Here is a 6,884-nt window from a genome sequence, read left to right as displayed (position 1 = left end):
ATAAAATCCACTGATTTTTTATTCCACTCCAGGAACACTGATTTTCTTTCACTGCACAGAAGATATAGGGAGAATGTCTAGGTAGATAAATGGACAGGTGGATTGCTGGGGAAACAAAGTGAATATTTTTTGAATTGGCAGTGAACGGTTTGTATCTTTGATATAAAAATTTCCCAGTTATGTCAGTTAACAAAGTAATTGGCATTACATCCCTATATAAATGTATAATGCAGAGCCATTGCATGGAACTTTTTTTTTTTGTCGGGGACAAGCTTGATTTGATACCAAAACATATAATTATATGTAATAATAGACTGAAAAGCAAATGCAGGGACGCAATGTAAGAACTTGGAAAAGCCATTTTTTATTGCTAAGTCTTTAATATCGCTGTTATTGTGTTTACTGAAACAGTCATTTACACAATACTAATGCAAAAAGATGCTGAAATTATACACTTCGCCACATTAGCAGAGAAAATGAGCCTATTTTTTTCGTTATGTTGACAGCATTGTTCCTCTTGCATTCATTACCATAAAGTGCCCCCTGACCTTGGCTGCCGACAGCAGGTTTATATGTGCCGGGGGAGAAAGCGAATCTCGCCCACCAGGCAGCTTCGACATCAGCAACACCATCCCTGCGGGCCACAGATGTATGTAAGTTATTATTAAGCCAACAAGACTTGATGAATTCTATATCCAGCTTTTAAGCTCTTCATCGGAGCTGAACTTGTTTGATGATGGAAGACGGGGGTGGTGGCAGTGTGATATTGCTGGTAACACCAAACTATAAATTACCCTTTAATTGCCAGTGAGAGTACATTTACAGTCCAATTTTACAGTAGCGCTCTAAACATCTCTTATGGCGCTACGTGAAGCACTGTGAATTTAGGTGAGTTAACGGAGATAATAAATGTGATTTGTTTTGCCCCTTTCATGTCTACAGTGCACTTCTTTAAGTGGCAGAGTAAGAGGAATGACCTCTCATAAAATCCTAATTAAGGTAATGTGTGAATGAGCAGTGGAGACTCGTGGATGCTGATGGTGATAAATGTCGGTCCCTTCAAAGCCACACTGAAGGTGAAAGTTGCTCTTGAGTTCAGGTAGTCCACTGTGCTTTATTATTCCACAGACAATAAGCTGATGCTTCTCCTGTGGAAAAAAAAAAAGTAATGAGCTACCAAAACGGTTTGCTTTGCAGCCAATCTTCTTCTGTGGAGAAACAGAGCAGTGCCAAGCATTTGATGAGATTCAGAGGAATACACTCAAGCATTCACTTTGACAATTCATTCCCTTAAGGCCAAAAGTAATGTTTCCATTTGTGTCGAAGAAAGACTATCAGCTTTGACATTTGAGCTGCAATTCCCATTGAACAGCTTGTCTATTCGCATCAAGGCCATGAAAGGGAGTTACTTTCAAAGAGCGATGTGCTTTAATTTGACGATTCCAAACATGTTTCAGTGCAAAAAACCAAAAGCGGGACAGTACGGGGATCTGTCAGGTTTATTTCCTCCCTTCACACATCCTGGAAAGGCCTGAATATGGGCTTTGTTTGTGACGCCAAATCTAGGCTTCTGCAATTTATCACAAAGCTGAGATTTCAGTTTGGCCTATTTAGTACTGTCCAGGTTTCAGAACATTCAGAATAGATTTATCAACATCCACATTCACACAGGACTGGTGATTTAGGAACACACTCACTCATCCATGTCATCCGTGTCATTATCTTTCAAGATTTTATTCTTTTGATGGATCTGAGCTTGCCCCATGCCTGAATGGCCTCCATGCTGAGCAGCTAGATGAGCCCGAATTTGCACTCAAAATGCTATCAAAGCTCTCATTAATTATTTCTATGGCAGCCTCAATAATTCTCAACCCAGAAGAGAAAGAAAAAGAGGGAGTGAAATCTAAGAAATCCTTGAGAAAAACTGAAAAAAGGAAAAAGACATGGGACTTATATCATTAGATGCCCTGTTTGTTTGGGGAAATGTGGCTGTTAATATAAGGTCATTTTACTTTACAGATGAAAAACATGGCCCACTCTCATGGGTATAAGTAAGCAGATGAATACAGCAATTAAACAGATCATAGAGGGACCTCAGGTAAAACCAATAAGTCCTGTGTGAATACGCTTTTAATTGCTGCAGGGGATGAGAAAGACATACCAAGTAGAACTGGAGAACTCATTCTGATGGAAAAAATTCTCCCGAGACTGGTTTGCTTATCCAACCAAATTACCAGAAAAAATGCTGGCAATGTACCTTTCTGCAAACCATGAATATGTTACATTTGCACATTATTACGTAGCAGATATGTTGACACTTGACATTTCAGCAGTGTTGTGGTTGACGTGTTCAGTTTAGACACAAAAACCACTTGGTTATGGCTGGGAAAAGATCATGTTTTGACCTAAAAAACCTGGTTTAAGGGACACAATTCTGGCACGACACGCAGCAATGTCTTTGCAAAACAACTGCTATTGCTGGCACTATCCCCATTGGAAAAAAACAGGTTGTGGAAAAACAGCCATGTTTGAAGCCTAAAAAGCTGCTGGAAAATCACACATGGGTCACTACAAAACACCCACATTTGGAGCCTGAATAGCTGCTGGAAACACACTGACTGGTCTCAACAAAACACCCACATTTAGAGCTAAAAATGCTGGAAAATCACCTATGGATCACTACAAAACACCCACATGTGTAGCCTAAAAAGCTGCTGCAAACACACTGATGGGCCGCAACAAAACAACTACATTAAGAGCCTAAAAAGCTGCCAGAAAATCACATATGGGTGACTACAAAACACCCACATTTGGAGCCAAAGACAGGTAACTACAAAACACTCACATTTAGAGCCTAAAAACTGCTGGAAAGTCACGTATAGGTCCCTATAAAACATGCACAATTGCAGCCTGAAAAGCTGCTGGAAACACACCGACAAGTCACTACAAAACTGCTGTGTTTAGAGCGTAAAAAGCCTTTGGAAACACACCAAGTGGTAACTACAAAAAACCTACATTTGGAGCCTGAATAGCTGCTGGAAACACACAGACAGGTTGCTAAAAAACATCCACATTTAGAGCCTAAATATTTGCTGGAAAAACACAGATGGGTCACTACAAAACACTCATTTGGAGCCTAAAAAAGTGCTGGAAACACACCGACAGATCACTACTAAACACCTGCATTTAGAGCTAAAAAGCTGTTGGAAACACACATATGGGTCACTACAAAACACCCATATTTGAAGCCTACAAAGCTGCTGGAATCACACCGACGGGTCGCTACAAAACTAACATGTTTAGAGCGTAAAAAGCCGTTGGAAACACACCAACTGGTGACTACAAAATGCCCACATCTGGAGCCTTAATAGCTGCTGGAATCACACAGACAGATCACTACAAAACACTCACATTTAGAGCCTAAAACCTGCTGGAAAGTCACGTATAGGTCCCTACAAAACATCCAAAATTGGAGCCTAAAAAGCTGCTGGAATCACACCGACGGGTCGCTACAAAACTGACATGTTTAGAGCGTAAAAAGCCATTGGAAACACACCAACGGGTGACTACAAAACGCCCACATCTGGAGCCTTAATAGCTGCTGGAATCACACAGACAGGTCACTACAAAACACTCACATTTAGAGCCTAAAAACTGCTGGAAAGTCACGTATAGGTCCCTACAAAACATCCAAAATTGGAGCCTAAAAAGCTGCTGGAAACACACCAACAGGTCACTACAAAACTGCCATGTTTAGAGTCTAAATATTTGCTGGAAAAACACAGATGGGTCACATTTAGAGCGTAAAAAAACTGCTGGAAAATCATCAGCTGGTTACTACAAAACACCCACATTTGGAACCTAATTCATTCCTGGAAAATCATCAGCTGGTTATTACAAAACACCCACATTTAGAGCCTAAAAAAGTGCTGGAAACACACTGACAGATCACTACTAAACACCTGCATTTAGAGCTAAAAAGCTGTTGGAAACACACATATGGGTCACTACAAAACACCCATATTTGAAGCCTACAAAGCTGCTGGAATCACACCGACAGGTCGCTACAAAACTGCCATGTATAGAACGTAAAAAGCCATTGGAAACACACCAACTGGTGACTACAAAACGCCCACATCTGCTGCTGGAATCACACAGACAGGTTGCTAAAAAACTGCCGTGTTTAGAGCATAAAAAGCCGTTGGAAACACACCAAGCGGTAACTACAAAAAAACCCACATTTAGAGCCTAAATATTTGCTGGAAAATCACCAGCTGGTTGCTACAAAACACCCACATCTGGAGCCTTAAAAAATTGCTGGAAACACACTGACAGATCACTACTAAACACCTGCATTTAGAGCGGAAAAAGCAGTTGGAAACACACCAACTAGTAACTACAAAACTACCAGTTTTGACATTAGCTGCAGTGGTCTGCTTTGGTCTGCAGCTTGGCAGGCATCTCGCCTCTGTGACACACCATCCACCATCCCCTCCACCTCCCCATGACAAAGTCAGCTTATATATTATATCACTTCACAAAGCGTTGATATGATACATATGAAAAATGCAAATGTAGCATACTCATGGTTTGCAGAGACGTACAATGCCAATTTTTATGGCAACTGGGTTGGCTCATTAGTCATTTATCAAACTCTTTCAGCTATAAGAAGTAGAGTCTGAGTTTGCATATATGATCACCAAATAACATTTACAATTAAATTAAGGTCTGTCTTAATCTGCATTAAGTATTGAACTCCTGTCAAAGCAATTTCTTAAATTTCTGTCAGTGCCAAACAGATATTTGCATAGCTCCCACTTCTGAAGCTTACTGAAACATCTGGCTCCATTTTTATAGAGATTCTATAAAATCACTACTGATGGATGATCACAGTGTACTTTGCATTATCTACCTTTCTTTCACTTTGTGTCATCATTCCCCCCCCTCACTGCCAAAGAACCACCACCCACAACAGATCATTGTTTCTTCCAGGGCAAGAACACCGCTGTCAACCTCAGTGTTCTTCCTTCACTCCCTCCTCTTTGTTCACTTCTAATTAACTGAGATTTTGCTTGGCTGAATTTCAAAAGGCCATTGGAGAAAACAGCTCTGCTTTGCTGTGAGTCACTCAATCTTTCATCTGAATTATGGGTTTTTAAAAGTCAAGGCATTATGAGATTGCCAAATGGCGAGGATAAAATATAACAATGTACCAATTATGTGAAAAATTGGAAGTTATGTGATGTGAGTTCACAGCTATAAGGACCGTTCAAGTGCAACTCAGGAGTATACAAACCTGCTGTGATTCTAAATTAGCATTTGCATATCTGTAAGGAAGGGAAAATAATTAAAAGAAGTGCATATCTCTTTGTTCATTTTCATTAATGCTATGTAGAAAAAGACAGAAGGAATTTAGTCAATTTGGCAAATTGCTTTCAGCAAAGTCTCTTTTGATAAATAAAGTGCAGCACTGAAGATATTAAAAGAAACTCACAATTGGGAGGTAATGAAATCAGAGTACTTAAAGCAGTGTATTGTCACCAAAAGAATTTCTAATCCTTTTCACTATATAACAACATATTTCTTCATGTTAAAATGAAAAGTCTCTCATCATAACAAGAAGCTTTTATTAAAACATAGTGGCAACAGTACAGTGAATAGTAGAGTAGTAGAGTTTAAGGTGTTGCTTGAGGTTGTGTGTTGGGTCAAACGCTGCAAAAAATCTTTAAAATTGGTATCAACTAAAATGCCACATCCCAGATACAGCTGAAATTCACTCTAACTCCACAGACCTGCAATTACCTACCTGTCCACTAGATGCCCTCAGACCTTCTCACCAGTCCCAGTCACATGACTACCTGTCCACCTGTTTCCACTTTCCCTAATAAGAACTGCAGCACATATACCAGCCCATTTTCCCCAGCTCAGTTTCTTTTATGTTAATGTTGTCTTCCCTTGCTCTTGATTCATGGACTTATGATTCTTGGCCTAACCCCTTTGGATAAGTTTGGATTTGTTCGGACCACCTGCCTGGTTTTGCCTTATGATTCTGTAAGGGTATGTGTCTCTGTTTGGTCATGAAAACCCTGAACTGTATCAGTCTGCCTCGTTTTCATTTGGGTTCGTTCTGTAGCTCACACCATTCATGTTGTTAGGGTGTAAACATTTTCACTTTTTCATCTGTATTTATTTCTCACATCAGGAGACAAAGCTAGATCACATGTAATATCAGCCAATGGGACCAAAACCAAACCCTTTCAACCAGGCTGCTACACACGTGGCATGGCCTGCATGCAATATATCTTCAATGCGCCCCTTTAATAAGGTGCTTTGTCCAAGCTGTCACCGCCCTGCCCACTCTTTTTCTCTGTCAATGCCACTGCTGTCCTGCTTTTTTTTTTTCAAACTCTGTCGTAAACACTTCTAATTCTGCTGCTGCAGCCGCGGCGCTGAATAAGGAAGCCAGCTGCCTGCTAACAGTGTGATCATGTCACATCAGCGGTGTCAGACTGGACCATCAGGGCCTGATTGGGATGCATTATTACGCTAATTCAGAGGAGGAAAAGAAAGCTAGATTCTACACTGACTCCTCACAGCCAGCAGTAATGAGCATTGCAAATATTTCACCGCAGACATCGACTTGTCATAGCAGGGAAAGCACAGGTGGAGCTAATTTGGTTAACGCTGGCTCTGTTTCAATTAAGAGACTTGGTAAGCCAGGCCTGGAGCAAACTCGCAAACTAACTGTACCCTGACATGTCTAAATGGAGAGCAGCCGTCATTAATGTTATTAATTACACCTGTACCTCCTTTCCGGCTATTACATATCATAAAGTCTGCAGTTTAAAAAGGCCTATGGTGCAGACAACTTGGGGGAGTGATGT

The 6,884-nt window shown here is 40.6% G+C and overlaps 1 long non-coding RNA gene across 1 annotated transcript in view; it reads left to right on the top strand.

Annotated features, from left to right (window-relative positions):
- Positions 1 to 5,931: 5,931 nt before the first annotated feature.
- LOC144458801 (uncharacterized) overlaps positions 5,932 to 6,884 on the top strand; it is a 43,316-nt gene continuing 42,363 nt past the window's right edge. The window contains exon 1 of the long non-coding RNA XR_013488179.1: positions 5,932 to 6,057. This is a non-coding gene — a long non-coding RNA (uncharacterized LOC144458801). The remainder of the gene's footprint in view (positions 6,058 to 6,884) is intronic.

The sequence above is a fragment of the Epinephelus lanceolatus genome, chromosome 19 (genome assembly GCF_041903045.1).
Source record: "Epinephelus lanceolatus isolate andai-2023 chromosome 19, ASM4190304v1, whole genome shotgun sequence".
Classification (NCBI taxonomy): Eukaryota; Metazoa; Chordata; class Actinopteri; order Perciformes; family Serranidae; genus Epinephelus; species Epinephelus lanceolatus.
Note: the sequence above shows the minus strand (reverse complement) of the source record. Positions and strands in the feature narration are given on the sequence as shown.